The sequence below is a fragment of the Prosopis cineraria genome, unplaced genomic scaffold (assembly GCF_029017545.1).
Source record: "Prosopis cineraria cultivar Desert tree isolate PC_DT_omini unplaced genomic scaffold, ASM2901754v1 PC2, whole genome shotgun sequence".
NCBI lineage: Eukaryota > Viridiplantae > Streptophyta > Magnoliopsida > Fabales > Fabaceae > Prosopis > Prosopis cineraria.
This window is the reverse complement of record NW_026555333.1, coordinates 28,766,319-28,784,331: the sequence shown is the minus strand read 5'-3', so window position 1 is coordinate 28,784,331 and position 18,013 is coordinate 28,766,319. Positions and strand designations below refer to the sequence as shown.

At 35.5% G+C, this 18,013-nt stretch overlaps 1 long non-coding RNA gene and 1 other non-coding gene across 3 annotated transcripts; one reads left to right on the top strand and one right to left on the bottom strand.

Moving 5' to 3' along the window:
- The first annotated feature begins 10,634 nt into the window (after positions 1-10,634).
- Positions 10,635-10,741, top strand: LOC129304290 (small nucleolar RNA R71). The gene has a single exon (XR_008591656.1). It is a non-coding gene; the product is annotated as a small nucleolar RNA R71 (small nucleolar RNA).
- A 2,221-nt stretch (positions 10,742-12,962) lies between these two features.
- On the bottom strand, positions 12,963-16,262 carry LOC129304014 (uncharacterized). Of its 2 annotated transcripts, XR_008591574.1 has the most exons (3): positions 15,733-16,262; positions 14,884-14,951; positions 12,963-13,816 (listed from the first exon to the last, which is right to left on the bottom strand). It is a non-coding gene; the product is annotated as an uncharacterized LOC129304014 (long non-coding RNA). The 2 variants fall into 2 exon arrangements; XR_008591573.1 differs by lacking the exon at positions 14,884-14,951.
- Positions 16,263-18,013: the final 1,751 nt, after the last annotated feature.

Here is an 18,013-nt window from a genome sequence, read left to right as displayed (position 1 = left end):
CCTCCCCCATTAGCCAGGAATTATGAGAAAGGGCATGGCATTCCTCCTCACACATGTTAATTGCTAATAATGCTTGATTGAACATGCTTCCTGTACACAAAATATGAGATAAACTCATATTCCACAATCCTCAATTATCCAAATATTAAACTATAATAGTGATAAATATTTATACGAATCAATAAATCATATAATATATATATATATATATAATTATAAAGTTCATAAAGTCTTAAATATTCGGTAAAAATTTTGGTGGAGTCTCCCCTGTAATTAGAATGTTCTAAAATTTCTTTAGCCAATAAACCTGTCAGCAAATTCAGAAGAGCTTAACTCCACACCAGTAGATTACATGATAATAAAAATAGGACCAGAATCTAACTACGGTTTACGTGGAGAACTAATAACCATTGTATAATATAATGACTATTTACATTAAAATAAACGATTGAAGTATGCTTGCACTATCCAAAATGTAATAGAGCCCCTCAATGATTAGCAGGAGGTGTAGGGTCAACTACATTATCTGAAACCAAAGAAATTTTTCGATGAATAACGTCCCAACAATAAATAATAGAACATACATAAAATAAAAAGTTCAAAATAGTCATGTAAGTTAAAGAAACAAAAATTTCTGGAAAAATTCAATAAATTTCATAATAAAATGTCTCTATAAATATTCAAGAAAATCTCAAATCATTGAACGATCATAGCAAATGATAATATCACTTGATTTTAAGAAAGCACATAAATGAAATAAATATTTATAAACAAATTACTGAATAAAAATCAATGTAATATAAAATCATTCAATAATTGGATTCATAATTATAGGGACTTATCGGAACAATTAACAAACATGGACACACAGTGTAATTAACCAAACGTGGCTTATGCCATGAAAACAAATGTGGACACTGATAGGAAATTAGTCGCTTATCCTCAAAATTACACTAAAGCTAACCCTAATGCAATATAGGGCCAACCCTAGGTCATCTCCCAAGGAATGGTTTTAAGTCTAATTGAAAGTTATCTAGTGAAATAAATCAACCAAAGTTTGTAGGAATTTAGTTATCTAGCTAATTATCTAAACTAATTACCTAATATGCAAGTAATTAAAATGCTAGTGAAAGTGAGTGAAATGAACTTTCTTTTTACAATAATGGAACCCTAGAGATTAGTTGATTTTGGACTCATTATCTTCTCATGATTAGGCCAAGTTTAGCTTCCCTTTCCTCTTGACTAAAGCTGTCATGACTTAAGAAAATTATCCTAAGCCAATTAACGTAATTAGCTAACCTCCCTAGGTCTTAGATTAAAGTCCCTAGTTCAATTAACCAATTGGTGAAGACATTAGCCAAGTGATTCACTCAAAATCCTCTCTCAACAGCCATGGTCAAACACATAAATTGAGCAACCACAAGATTATGTCAAGCTGCTCAACAACACAAGCATTAACACCACAAGATTATGTTAAGCTACTCAACAACACAAGCATTAACACCACAAGATTATGCAATATTAACACAAGAAATTCACTAATTGAAAAACACAAGATTATGTGCCAAACAAAGAGTGGCAAAATTCAGTCATGGCTGTCCAAGGAAGAAATTAAATGAAACAATCCTCTCTCTTTACATCAACATCAAATTCAAATTAGAATTTATAAGCTAAGATGATTAGACCCTAGATTAAGGAATCTAACCATCTAGTAAAAAGAGAAGAGGATAGGAAACAAAAGAACTTAGCCAATTTGAAGCTCAAGACTCATCCTCCATCTTCATCTCTCTAGGATTCCACAAAGAAACTTAGCCAATCTTCATCTTCAAGAACCCTAGTGATTGCTTGTGAAGGCCAAACTCCATAGCTCTTGAATGATGGAAATGAGCTTCAATCCTTGTGAAAATGGAAGGGATGGAACGAAAATGAAGAGAGGAGAAGAATGGTATGAGTTTTGTGGAGGTTTGGTGGCTGAAAATGGAGGTTAGGATGCTGGAAAATGAAGAACACTATGAACAAGAGAGAGAGAATGTGGAAGATGAATGAGATATGTGTTGGATCCCATTTAGGACTTAAAATGGCGTGCTCCTTGGTGTCTCCCATCAGCTGAAGCTTAATTAAAATAAGGAAAAAGAAATTAAAATGTAAATGGGAGCCTTGTCACACTTGCAAGGTGGCAACTTCCTATTGGTTTGTAGATGATTCCAATGTGTGCCTAATTTCCCATGTGTCATCCACATCATTTTAGCTGATCTAATCCCTCAAAATAATCATAATTCACGTGCAAACCATCAGCCATTGTCCTCAAGGAGTGTTGACCTCAATTGCCCAATTGATGCACAAGTCACATGCCACCTATGTCACATAAATCACATAATTCAATTAAATAGCATATGATATAATAAAATCTAATTCATGTCCAGAATTAAATTCATAATTAGAAGGGAGAATTTATTAAATTAACCAAGTTTCAGGCTGCACAAAATTATATAAAAATTTTCACACAAAGGCAAACCAAAAACTAGGACAAACTAAGACACTTAAGAAAGTGTTGACTTTTTTATTTAATTACTCCCAAACTAAAATGAATTTTAAAAATATAATTTCACCATTCATCAACTGGACATAAAATGCACTTTGTCAATTTTTCTTGTACATTTTCTCAAAAGTTCATTTTTTGGACCAAAATGCCCCTAGTGCACTGATCTTAGAAACTTAGGCAAAGTTCCAAATCTAATGCAATGTGTGCACTTGAAGGTGATAAATCATTAATAAAATGGTCCTAATTGAAAATAAAAGTGGGTAACAAATGTGTTCTATCAATTCCCCCACACTTAGCTTTTGCACTCCGGGCAAAATCAAGTGAAAAAGGTCCCAAAAGAAACTATAAGACAAAGAAATAAGAGAAAAACATTGTTTCAAGTCACTAAAATACTAGCTCATGAACTTCTACAAATTATCAATCAATGTGGCAATAATTACGAAAGAATTATGCACATCACAAACAAACCCTTACCAAGAATCAATGTCAAAGAGTAAGCCTCTCTAGGTTAAGTGTTTGCTCTCATCACTCAAAGTGTATAAGGTATTAAATTTCACTCAAAATTTCTTAGGATAAACCCTACTATGAATTTGTAACCCTTCTACATCTCCATCACTAAATAGCACTTGCAATCAAGAATCAAATGGACTTTATTAGGTTGTGATATAGGTAATGAAAGGATGTCTAAGAAATGCATGTATATAAAAAAAATAGGGTTAGCATCAAAATAATGCTAAATCAAGATATATCCCCTTAATATGCAAAGCATAACCTAACTCAATTGAGTGAACACCTTAACACAATGATGATGGAAAGAAATGATAAGAAATAATAAAACAAATGGAATGGATGAGCTAGGCAACTTTTTATTTTTATTTTTATTTTTTTTCTTTCTTTTCTTTTTTTTTTCTTTTTCTAGCAACTTTATTTCTTTTCTTTTTGACTATATTTTTTTTTTCAAATCTATCTTTGTTGTTTTTTTTTTGGTTGCCCCTAACTCTTTGAAAACAATGGAAGTAATGGATAGAGAAATGATAATAGGCATCCACTCATTTGATCTAGGACATGCAATGAATATTAAAAAGACATATAAAAGTGTAACATGCATTCCTTGGGGAAAAATAGGGTGAATATTTTTTTTTTAAGAATCAAACCAAAGGCTCAAAGTGGCTAACAAAGGATAATAAATAATAATAGGTTGGCTATTTGGCTCTTGGCTATTTTTTATGAATGCCATCTCTCATCTCCTATCAAACAAGTGCAAGATATATGGTCTTAATTAAGAAGTGAAACAAATTCTAGAGGGTAACATCACTAAGGAATTAATCACACATGAGTGTTTAGCCTCTTCCATGAAAGGGTAATATGCCACTCTAATCCATTAATTCAAGGTAAAAGAATGTTCACTTCACACCTATTCAATCCTAAAAATTACCACATCTCAAGAATCAAAATATCCATTCAAGAGCTAGGTAATTAAGTAACCTCAAACAAAACAAAACAAAGAAATTTTTTTTTTTGAATTTTTTTTTGCAAAACCAAACAAACAAAACAAAATGTTTATTTCTCTCCCCCACACTTAAATCATGCATTGTCCTCAATGTATGTATAGACTAGTGATAAAATAAGGTGAGATCAATAATGAATGCATAACAAAAGTGTGGTGCAGATATTTTTTTTTTCAAACTAAAACACAAAACAAAGAAGTCAAATAAAGCAAATAAACTCTAATTTTCCTACTAGGTTCATCTCCCCCACACTTGAACTATACCTATCATTAAATATATCAATTAAAGGAAGGTAAAAGCTCAAGGTTAGAGAGATACAACCTTATCATGGTGGTTCAAAAACATGTTGAGAGAAGTCCTCCTCCTTTTGAAGTGATTTGGCATCTTTGTAGAGCTTGCATAGGTGACCATTGATTTGCATAGTGGAACCCGTGGCTTTATTCAAGAGTTGCAAAACCCCATAGGGAAACACCTTGGTCACTAGATATGGTCCCTCCCACTTAGACTTCAACTTGGCATGCTTATGAATAAACCTTGTTTGGAACAAGAGGACTTGATCTCCTTCTTGGAACTTTTTCCTCAAGATTAGCTTGTCATGAAGGATCCTTGTTTTCTCCTTATAGATTCTAGAAGACTCATAGGCATCCAACCTAAGCTCCTCAAGTTCTTGCATTTGAAGAAATCTCTCCTTAGCCGAAAGATGGAAATCCAAGTTTAGTTTCTTGATGGCCCAATAGGCCCTATGCTCTATCTCCACAGGGAGGTGGCAAGCCTTTCCATACACCAATCGAAAAGGAGACATGCCAATGGGAGTCTTATAAGCGGTCCGATAAGCCCACAAAGCATCCTCCAAGTGTAAAGACCAATCCTTCCTATTTGTGTTCACCACCTTGGTTAGGATTTTCTTGACTTCTCTATTTGATACTTCGGCTTGGCCATTAGTTTGGGGATGATATGGTGTAGAGATTTTGTGATGCACCCCATATTTAGCCAAGAGAGCCTTCATCATCTTATTGCAAAAGTGGGATCCTTGGTCACTTACCAAGGCCTTAGGAACTCCATACCTACAAAAAATATTAGATTTGAGAAACTTCAAAACAATCTTAGCATCACAAGTTCTAGTAGGAATGGCTTCAATCCACTTTGAAACATAATCAACACCAAGTAATATGTACTCAAAACTAAAGGATGGTGGAAAGGGACCCATGAAGTCAATGCCCCAAACATCAAAAATCTCACAAAATAAAATGGGTTGTTGAGGCATTTCATGTCTCTTACCCCAACTACTAACCTTTTGACATTTCAAGCATGCTTTACAAAATTCATAAGAGTCTTTAAACAAGCTAGGCCAATACAATCCACAATCTAAAACCTTCCTAGCTGTCTTATTTGAGCTAAAATGACCACCACATGCATGAGAGTGACAAAATTCAAGAATAGAAGGCACATCAACATCATCAACACACCTCCTTATCACTACAAATCTTCCACATCAAAGGTGGTTCCCAAATGTAAAATCTAGACTCTCTTTTCAATTTTTCAATGGCAAAACGTGAAGCACAAGGAGGCAAGACTCCACACTCAATATAGTTAGCAAAAGAGGCATACCATGGAGGCTTAGATGAAATGGCACACAATGCCTCATCAGGAAATGAATCACAAGGAATAGTAGGGTTAGAGTTTACCATAGTAGCTTTTAAATGAGGTAGTCTAGACAAATGATCCGCTACTTGATTGGTAGAACCACTCCTATCCCTTATCTCCACATCAAATTCTTGCATCAAGATCACCCATCGAATCAAGCGAGGCTTAGAATCTGTCTTCTTAAACAAGTACCTCACAGCAGCATGGTCAGTGTACACAACAACTTTAGAGTTAAGAAGATATGATCTAAATTTATCAAGTGCAAAAACAATAGCAAACAACTCTTTCTCAGTTGTGGTGTAATTAACCTGAGCTGAATCTAGGGTCCTAGATGCATAAGCAATCACATATGATAACTTGCCCTCTCTTTGACCAAGCATAGCTCCCACAGCAAAATTAGAAGCATCACATGACAACTCAAAAGGCAAAGACCAATTTGGGGCTTTAAGAATGGGAGGGGAAATGAGCATGCTTTTCAAAGTGTCAAAACTCCTTTTGCAAGCATCATCAAAAACAAAATCAACATCTTTTTGTAAGAGTTTAGACATAGGCAAAGCAATTTCACTAAACCCCTTTATAAATCTCCTATAAAAGCCTGCATGTCCCAAAAATGATCTCAAATCTTTCAAACAAACAGGATATGGCAAAGAAGCAATCACATCTACTTTGGCCTTATCCACCTCTATGCCATTGGAAGAAATCAAATGGCCTAAAACAATTCTTTATCTACCATGAAATGGCATTTTTCAAAGTTAAGCACAAGCTTCTTTTCAATGCACCTACCAAGCACTTTATCTAAAGAATGCAAGCATGAATCAAAGGACTCACCATACACAGTAAAATCATCCATAAAGACTTCCATGCAATGTTCAATAAAATCACAAAATATGGACATCATGCATCTTTGAAAAGTACCAGGTGCATTGCAAAGACCAAAGGCATCCTCCTATAGGCAAATGTACCAAAGGGGCATGTAAAGGTAGTCTTATCTTGGTCACTAGGAGCTATAGGAATCTGAAAATACCCACTAAACCCATCTAGGAAGCAATAATGGGACTTGGAAGCCAATCTCTCAAGCATTTGATCAATAAAAGGCAAAGGAAAATGGTCCTTCCTAGTCACATTATTGAGCTTCCTATAGTCTATGCACACTCTCCAAGCATTTTGAACTCTAGTTGGAACAAGCTCTCCTTTCTCATTTTTTACCACAGTAATCCCCCCTTTCTTAGGTACAACTTGGGTTGGAGACACCCACTCACTGTCAGCTATAGGATAGATGATCCCAGCACTAAGTAGCTTAACAACCTCTTTCTTTACCACATCTAAAATCAATGGGTTAAGTCTCCTTTGTGGTTGCCTAATGGGCTTAGCATTGTCCTCAAGAAAAATTTTATGTGTGCACACAATAGGGTCAATACCAGAATGTCAGCCAAAGTCCAACCAATAGCATGTATGTTCTTTCTCAACACATCAAGTAATGCATTTTCTTCCTCAAGAGATAAAGAGTTAGAAATTATTACCGGAAGCTTCTCATTCTCAATGAGATATGCATACTTGAGATTGGATGGTAAAGGCTTCAACTCCAAGGTAGGTGGCTCTACACAAGAGGGAATGAGCTTCTTCAAGTCTAATTTGGTGGAATATTCCATGGTACTATCTTGTCTTTTAGGCTTCTCACTTGTTTTTGATTTCTCCTCTTCTTTCTTTACAGCCTCCCCCTTTTCTTGCAACTTGTCCTCAAGTGCTTGGACTTGAGCCACGGCCTTGACATGTGAAAGTGTAGAATTTTCCTCCAATAGCTTGGGAATCCTAAGAACATCAAGCTCGAGTGGAGAAAAACTCATAGATTCGGCCTTAATGGCTTTAGTACCTACAACACAAGAAGATATACCCTTCTCAAGCATTTCAAGATCAAGCATAGGAGATATTTTAAACAAATCATGAGAAGAAGTAGTTGCATCATTCAAGCATGCATCAATCTCTAAACAAATAGGACAACTACATCCATCAATACATGTAGTAGTAACAAGAGACAAATCATCATCAACATGTGAGAAAGAATCAAGCATGTGAGACTCACAAGCATCATGAAGCAATAACTCAATGGAACTTACACCTAACAAAGAATAATCCTCAAAAGGATGTTTCATTGCTTCATATATATTAAAAATAACATGATCCTCTCCACATTTCAAAATCAAACTACCTTTTTCCATGTCAATCAATGTACGGGCAGTCCTCATAAATGGCCTTCCTAAAATCAAAATATCATCCCCACTCCCTTCTTTTGACATATCAAGCACATAGAAATCCACAGGAAATAATAGACCTTTAACACAAACCAACAAGTCTTCTACTACTCCATGTGGTCTTCTAACACTTCTATCCGCTAATTGGCATATCATAGGTGTCTTATGCATGCAATCAAGACTCAAGGCATGATAAATTGAAAGAGGCATAACATTAATGGCTGCACCTAAGTCTATCAATGCATGAGAAAAATGTGTGTTGCCAATCTTGCATGGAATTGTGAAGGAACCGGGGTCCTCACATTTTATAGGGAGTTGAGGCTTCATGATAGCACTCACAGATGAGGGTAATTGTACCCTTGCATTAGGCCTAAATTTTCTTTTATTTGTACAACAATCTTTCAAAAATTTGGCATACTTAGGAAAGTTCTTAACTACATCCATCAAGGGTACATTAACATGAATCTTGTGGAAGAAATCATATACCTCTTGATCAAATTGTCCCTTTACTTGCTTAGGGACCACTTGTACTTGTGGAAAAGGAAGCTTCTTCGTAATCTCTTGACTTTGCTTTCCTTCTTCCTTCCTTGAACTCTCCTTTCTTATTTCACTTTGCTCGGCCTCTCCCTCTTTTTCCTTACTAAATAACTCGGCCATAGTCCCCTTTTCCACCTTAGATGGTGGTTGCTCACATATGATCTCCTCAATGTTTTCATCCTCATCATCTCTACAAAAAAATGCATCATTAGGAGCAAAAGAAGAACTAGAAACATTAACATCAATTGAAGAATTTAAAGAGGGCTTCTCGGCCTTCCCTTGTCTTTTGCCTTCTTGTACTCTTTCTCCCAACTCCTTGCCACTCCTCAATGTGATAGCATTAAGATTAGCTTTAGGATTAGCAACGGTGTTGGATGGTAATGTAGAGGCTTGAGCATTGTGTCACGGGCTGAGAGTCTGGCGCAGTACACGGCGCCCGTGCGACGTCCTGGAGGACCCCATAATCCTCAGGACAAGCCTTACCACGTACGGATCACACTGGTTTCGCCCTGCCATGGGCTCATCAGGGAGGCGGTACTAGCCCCCGACCAGTTGTGCACACAGTCCGAAGACTGAGGCAGAACACCCTCAATGCTAATGTCGCCCCTTTACCCATATTGTGCGAGGCTAACCAGCGGACCGTTCATTATCTTGGTCTTTATATGGTCACAGAAATATCATCCGTGACATTCTCCCACACCCAATCTAGCACGCCCTCGTGCTAGGGGAGAACGACTTCGCCCAAGGATCGTACGTACAGTACTGCCACAAACACATCAGCTTACTTGCTGAGTGGCCACCCGAGTCCTGCACTCTTCGGACCCACTCGCACCCGCGAGCCAACAGGAGTGGAGTCGACAACGGCCAACCATCCCGCCCGAGTCCCCACTTTTGGACCCACCTGCTCGGAGGCCTTTCTGGAGCGGTGCCGAGGCCGACCAGTCCCAACGTGGGACCCCACGCGCACACGGCAGTAAAGTACGTCCTGCTCTGATACCACTCTGTCACGGGCTGAGAGTCTGGCGCAGCACACGGCGCCCGTGCGGCGTCTTGGAGGACCCCAAAATCCTCAGGACAAGCCTTACCACGTACGGATCACACTGATTTCGCCCTGCCATGGGCTCATCAGGGAGGCGGCACTAGCCCCCGACCAGTTGTGCACACAGTCTGAAGACTGAGGCAGAACACCCTCAATGCTAATGTCGCCCCCTTTACCCATATTGTGTGAGGCTAACCAGCGGACCGTTCATTATCTTGGTCTTTACACGGTCACGGAAATATCATCCGTGACAATTGGCTGCACTTAATTGGTTAGCAAGCATATTCATTTGAGAAGTAAGGGCATCAATTTTAGAGTTCATGTTCTCACACTTGTTACCCATACTCTCTACCTTGTTCCCTAAGCCATCATACATGTTTTTATACAAAGAGTTCATTTCAATCAACTGCTTACGTAACACATTCACATCATTAGAAGAGTTCGAATTAGAAGAACTCTCAATTGGAACAAGCCTCCTATCACTATAAGAATTAGAAGAAGGTGTAAGAGAATTACCACTTGGATTATAGCTTTGAGAAGAGCTACCTTGAGACAAATGAGGTGGAGGGTCACGGCCAAAGGTGTTTTGATAGGATCCTCTTTGTTGATTGTCTTGTAAAGCCACATTTGGATTTGAATAGGAGAAATTAGGATGGTCTCTCCATGAAGGGTTGTAAGTATTAGAATAAGCTCCTTGCCCTTGCCTCCCACCATAGGATTGTTTTCCATTGTAGATAGCATTTACTTGTTCAAACTTAATAGGACAATTGCTTTCTACATGCATAGGTGAGTCACAAAAAGTACAAGAATAAGGGACAAGTGCTTGAGAAGTACTTACATTGCTCACTTGAGATATTTATGGAGCCAACATTCTCCCAATCTTGGCAGCTAGCAAGTCCACATATGAATCATTAAGAACTGAGGAACCTACCATATTCACATTTCTCTTTTCCCTTGTAGAGTATTGAGCACCACTTGAAGCCATCTTATCAATTAGTTCCCAAGCCTTTAAGGAAGTGAGGTCAATCAAGCATCCACCACTAGCAGCATCAATGTTAACTTTGTCTCTTGGAATCAAGCCCTCATAGAAATATTGGACTAAATTCTCACTAGAAATTTGATGGTGTGGGCATTTAGCCAAAAGGCCTTGGAATCTAGTCCAATACTCATAGAAACTCTCATCCTCTCCTTGTTGGACCCCATAGATTTGCTTTCTCAAATTGGTGACCTTGGAATTTGGAAAGAATTTATCTAAGAAGAGTCTTCTTAGCTCGGCCCATGTGCTCACTTTCACATAAGAAGGGTAGTTGAAATACCACTCCTTTGCTAAACCTTCAAGAGAAAATACAAAAGCCTTAGCTTGAACATCATCAACATTTACATGCATAGGCTTCATAGTATCACAAACCAATAGGAAAGTATGCAAAAACCTATGACAATCCTCTCCTGGTAACCCATGAAATTTAGGCAATGCATTAATCAAGGAGGATTTAATTTCAAATTGAACATTAGTAGGAGGAACATATAAGCCATAAGGATTATCATGCCAATTAGGTTGAGTTAATTGCCTAATGCTCCTCTCCTCTCTAGGGTTATGCAAGCCTTCAAATTCATTATTAACATGGCCATCATCATGCAAATTCTCATTCCCATTCCCATGGCCCTCATTATGCACATGCTCATGTCCTAAGATACCTTCCATTGTTGAATTACAAACTAAATGAGAATCAAGAATAGGTTGTGATCTTCTCAATCTAGAAATAGTTCTTTCAATTTCTGGATCTAATTCAACAAAAGAGGTATGTTTTCTTCGGGTCATGCACTAATCAAGCTCAAGAAAATTAAGAACAAAGAACAAACTAAACTAAAATGCAAATCAACATGAAACAATTCAAAACACACAAAAGCAAGAGAAATAATTTTTTTTATTTTTTTTATTAAACTCAATAGCAACAAAATGAAAAAAAAAATAACACCAAACAAGTGGAAAGAGAGTTAGAAATGCTCAATCAAGAAGCTTTGACAATTCTGGAATTCGCACAGTAGGCTCTCTGGAGATAGTGAACTTGTAAATTTTCTATCAGCAAATCCACATAATAAATTCCCCTGAAACTTTTATGAGAAACACAAGAGATATACAGGCAAATTATATAAAACTTTTAGATTAAAAATCCTTCCCAATCGTTCCCAGAATTTTTCACAAGTTGGTCCTCAGGTCTGGAGAAACAGGATTTCGTCCAGAAGACCTTCAGAGCTTCTAACAAACTTTCAAATAGGAAAATGGAAAAATTGAAGAAAATCCTAAACACAAGAAACAAAGATAAGACAGTGATAAGAAAAATGAAACTGGAATCAATCAATTTGAACGCACAAAGACAAAGATATGCTAACTCAAAGTTGAAACAGGGTTTTGGGAGTCCTCTGTAATGGCTCCCTGGACCTTGTTAGATTGTAAAATTTCCACAGGACACTTCCCACGTCCAAAATTGACCAAACCAATTTTAAAGTGAAGCTAGGATATAGAGCTTTCAATGAAATAAATTCCACGTTCAAATTCCCTCAGACTCATTCCCAGTTAATTTTTCAATTTCAGACAGAGACACTAGAAACAGAGTATTTTCAGCTTTACACCAAACCAACGAAAATTGCACTAAATTTTTTTCTTTTTTCAAAACAGAATAAAAACACTCAAAACACACAAAAAACACTAAACAAGACACAAAAAACAAATTTTTATAATTTTTCAAAAGATTTTTCAGGAACACTAAAAATGTAAATTAAGTACTAAACAACCTTAGAATTAAACTTAAACCATTCCCCGGCAACGGCGCCAAAATTTTGATAGGAAATTAGTCGCTTATCCTCAAAATTACACTAAAGCTAACCCTAATGCAATATAGGGCCAACCCTAGGTCATCTCCCAAGGAATGGTTTTAAGTCTAATTGAAAGTTATCTAGTGAAATAAATCAACCAAAGTTTGTAGGAATTTAGTTATCTAGCTAATTATCTAAACTAATTACCTAATATGCAAGTAATTAAAATGCTAGTGAAAGTGAGTGAAATGAACTTCCCTTTTTACAATAATGGAACCCTAGAGATTAGTTAATTTTGGACTCATTATCTTCTCATGATTAGGCTAAGTTTAGCTTCCCTTTCCTCTTGACTAAAGCTGTCATGACTTAAGAAAATTATCCTAAGCCAATTAACCTAATTAGCTAACCTCCCTAGGTCTTAGATTAAAGTCCCTAGTTCAATTAACCAATTGGTGAAGACATTAGCCAAGTGATTTACTCAAAATCCTCTCTCAACAGCCATGGTCAAACACATAAATTGAGCAACCACAAGATTATGTCAAGCTACTCAACAACACAAGCATTAACACCACAAGATTATGTTAAGCTACTCAACAACACAAGCATTAACACCACAAGATTATGCAATATTAACACAAGAAATTCACTAATTGAAAAACACAAGATTATGTGCCAAACAAAGAGTGGCAAAATTCAGTCATGGCTGTCCAAGGAAGAAATTAAATGAAACAATCCTCTCTCTTTACATCAACATCAAATTCAAATTAGAATTTATAAGCTAAGATGATTAGACCCTAGATTAAGGAATCTAACTATCTAGTAAAAAGAGAAGAGGATAGGAAACAAAAGAACTTAGCCAATTTGAAGCTCAAGACTCATCCTCCATCTTCATCTCTCTAGGATTCCACAAAGAAACTTAGCCAATCTTCATCTTCAAAAACCCTAGTGATTGCTTGTGAAGGCCAAACTCCATAGCTCTTGAATGATGGAAATGAGCTTCAATCCTTGTGAAAATGGAAGGGATGGAACGAAAATGAAGAGAGGAGAAAAATGGTATGAGTTTTGTGGAGGTTTGGTGACTGAAAATGGAGGTTAGGATGCTGGAAAATGAAGAACAAAAGAGAGAAAATGAAGAACACTATGAACAAGAGAGAGAGAATGTGGAAGATGAATGAGATATGTGTTGGATCCCATTTGGGACTTAAAATGGCGTGCTCCTTGGTGTCTCCCATCAGCTGAAGCTTAATTAAAATAAGGAAAAAGAAATTAAAATGTAAATGGGAGCTTGTCACACTTGCAAGGTGGCAACTTCCTATTAGTTTGTAGATGATTCCAATGTGTGCCTAATTTCCCATGTGTCATCCACATCATTTTAGCTGATCTAATCCCTCAAAATAATCATAATTCACGTGCAAACCATCAGCCATTGTCCTCAAGGAGTGTTGACCTCAATTGCCCAATTGATGCACAAGTCACATGCCACCTATGTCACATAAATCACATAATTCAATTAAATAGCATATGATATAATAAAATCTAATTCATGTCCAAAATTAAATTCATAATTAGAAGGGAGAATTTATTAAATTAACCAAGTTTCAGGCTGCACAAAATTATATAAAAATTTTCACACAAAGGCAAACCAAAAACTAGGACAAACTAAGACACTTAAGAAAGTGTTGACTTTTTTATTTAATTACTCCCAAACTAAAATGAATTTTAAAAATATAATTTCACCATTCATCAACTGAACATAAAATGCACTTTGTCAATTTTTCTTGTACATTTTCTCAAAAGTTCATTTTTTTGGACCAAAATGCCCCTAGTGCACTGATCTTAGAAACTTAGGCAAAGTTCCAAATCTAATGCAATGTGTGCACTTGAAGGTGATAAATCATTAATAAAATGGTCCTAATTGACAAATAAAAGTGGGTAACAAATGTGTTCTATCAAACACACAATCCACGAGGGTAAGTAACCAAATGCAGCCGAAGCCACGAAACAAACATGGATACATAGTCTACGAGGGTAATGCTAACCAAATGCGGTTTAAAGCCACGAAACAAACGTGAGTACGATGCTCACGAATAACCATCCCTCCATTTCACATGCATTGGCCATCGCACGGGGCTAGCACCTTCTATAAATACCCTGCTAGCTAGAAGTATCATGGCACACCAAAGGCTAACGGAACTGCCATTAGCAACTAGTGTTCTATGTAAAGTCCCTTTTTAAATCCACTTTCAAACATGTGAGAAGATCATCATTGGTAAAAATATAATTTTCATTTTCAATATCAAACTTGCATGAATCATTTTTTCATAGCAATTCAATGATTTTCAGAATAAAATACCATAATCAAAGTCCAAACTTATATTTATTGAATAATTGACATTTCAAAAGTGCTAAAGGTAATTTCATAAAATAAAGAAGTTTAATTAACAAATTATCCAATTCTCACATTGTTGTTATAAAATGATTTTCATAAAAATATAATATTTTAGTAAAGCAAATTTTATTAGAAAATCAGTTGGGAAGCTATTCACGTACCTGAAATACTCCTCAAAATTTATAACTTACTCCTTATCCCTTTTATCAAGATCCTCTTTCTCTAGACACTATATGAAATATAATAGGGTCTTAATAGACTTTCAATAAGTCAATAAAACGTTATTTCAAACTAACATAACAAACATTTAACTATAATAAATTTAAAGCCTTTAACAACCAAGATTTACACATAAAGTAACAATAGCTAAATACTCAATTAAAATGCAATTTCCTCTTTAGCCTTTTGTCAAATGCTTAGCGTGCATCATTTCAACCATTCAATTGAGCTTTTTAACATTCAAATCTCTTGCTCAACCATTAATCAACAACCATACAACTCCCAAAAAATCCACTAGTTACATACTAGCTCCATAATTATCAAATTTCTAGATAATACTCATGTTAATTTACAATTAAATAGAACCTAAACCAACCATACTTCTTATAAGAATTAATGAAATTTCATAAACTAAAAAATCAAGCAAAATCCCTTTTATCAAACATTTTATCAATCACCTTACATGCCTTCATGCCCAACTATAATACATCCTCATTTCCTTAAAAATTTTATTAAAACCTAAATTTCCAAGCTTTCCTTTTTTTCTGTCAATACTAGCCAATTGAGATAAAAAAAATTTAAATCTAATTCTTCTTCTCCAGTAATCTACATAAGAGAAATTATCTACTGAAAATCATGCTTTTAAATTCATGTTTAGCTTAGTTAAACTCATGTATTCCCTTCTATCACGCACAACAGCAGCAAAAATAAAAATAAAAAAAACATCACAGCTAAGCCAAATATCACACAGACCAAAAAAGCAAAGAGGTAGGGGATTTAAAGCTCCACACCTTCAATCAATTACGGTAGAATAAGAAAGGAGGAAGGACGAATTCGCTGTGCTGAACAGGGGAAGAAGAAAGGAACCTCTTACACTAATCCACAGCAACAAAAATCAAAGAAGAGACAGCACCACGCATTACTGTCAGCCACGAACAGGGAAGAGGCAAAGAACGACCAAACAAGGGAGCGAATCCAGCAATCTCCCAGTTTCAACTGCGAAACAGCAACGCAAATAGAGGAAGCCGATGGCAAAGATCCTAAACCAAAGTACAGTGGCCAAAATTTTAAATCAACACGTGGCCGATGTCGAAGAAGGAAAAGAGATGAGCTTTACACGCTGACCCAAGGCAAGGAAGAAGACAAGGGACGGTGACAAGGGAGAAGGATCTAGTGAGCTACCCACTGCAATGGATGAACGTGAAGATGAGGAAAAACATAGGCCAACGGCGAGTAGAGAAAATCAATAGTGGAGAGGAAGCTGATGGTGAAGAGCAGAAACACAAACCGACAGAAAAAAAATTAGGGCAGCTCATGTCGGTGAAAGAAGGGGAGAAATTAAGGAAAAACAAAATATTTCGCATAAGAGGAATATAAATTCTGACCAAAAAGGAAAATTAGTAAATTGCAAGATATGGCACAAGGAAAAATTACAAGAATGAGCCCAAAATTTTCTACAAAATAAAATCGAACTTTTGCTCAAGGAAAATCAAACTCTAGACCTTCAAAAAGTTACTAAAGCAAATTTCACTAAACTACTACTCTTCACTTTTTTATAAAACTAATTTAAATAAAAATATCAATTAAAAAAATATCTAATTTAAATTTTTGGGTCATTACGTTATTTCCCCCTTAACAAATTCGGTCTTCCAAATTTGAATGAACGGTTATCTTAATTTTAAAATAAATGCGAATACTTTTCCTGCATCTTACTCTTTTCTTCCTAGATAGCTTCTTTGATAGAGTAGTTACGTTATAACACCTTCATAAAGAGAATTTCCTTCGATGGCACAAGGAAAAATTACAAGAATGAGTCCAAAATTTTCTATAAAATAAAATCAAACTTTTGCTCAAGGAAAATCAAACTCTAGACCTTCAAAAAGTTACTAAAGCAAATTTCACTAAACTACCACTCTTCACTTTTTATAAAACTAATTTAAATAAAAATATCAATTAAAAAAATATTTAATTTAAATTTTTGGGTCATTACATCATTTCTTCCTTAACAAATTCAGTCCTCCGAATTTGAATGAACGGTTATCTTAATTTTGAAATAAATGCGAATACTTCTCCTGCATCTTACTCTTTTCTTCCTAGATAGCTTCTTTGATAGAGTAGTTACGTTATAACACCTTCATAAAGAGAATTTCCTTCGATGGCACAAGGAAAAATTACAAGAATGAGCCCAAAATTTTCTACAAAATAAAATCAAACTTTTGCTCAAGGAAAATCAAACTCTAGACCTTCAAAAAGTTACTAAAGAAAATTTCACTAAACTACCACTCTTCACTTTTTATAAAACTAATTTAAATAAAAATATCAATTAAAAAATATTTAATTTAAATTTTTGGGTCATTACATTATTTCCCCCTTAACAAATTCAGTCCTCCGAATTTGAATGAACGGTTATCTTAATTTTGAAATAAATGCGAATACTTCTCCTGCATCTTACTCTTTTCTTCCTAGATAGCTTCTTTGATAGAGTAGTTACGTTATAACACCTTCATAAAGAGAATTTCCTTCGATGGCACAAGGAAAAATTACAAGAATGAGCCCAAAATTTTCTACAAAATAAAATCAAACTTTTGCTCAAGGAAAATCAAACTCTAGACCTTCAAAAAGTTACTAAAGCAAATTTCACTAAACTACCACTCTTCACTTTTTATAAAACTAATTTAAATAAAAATATCAATTAAAAAATTATTTAATTTAAATTTTTAGGTCATTACATTATTTCCCCCTTAACAAATTCGGTCCTTCGAATTTGAATGAATGGTTATCTTAATTTTGAAATAAATGCGAATACTTCTCCTGCATCTTACTCTTTTCTTCCTAGATAGCTTCTTTGATAGAGTAGTTATGTTATAACACCTTCATAAAGAGAATTTCCTTCGATTTGAGCTTTTATATTTGTTTCTCAATAATGGCTATTGGAAATTTTTTTTTATAGGATAAGTCTTTGTTAGATAACCTACACTTTCTCTTTAGCATCTTGCACAAAGTCTAGTCTTAAAATTTTATCATCTTCAATTTCAAACCAATCCAATTAGAGACCTATACTACCTACCATAT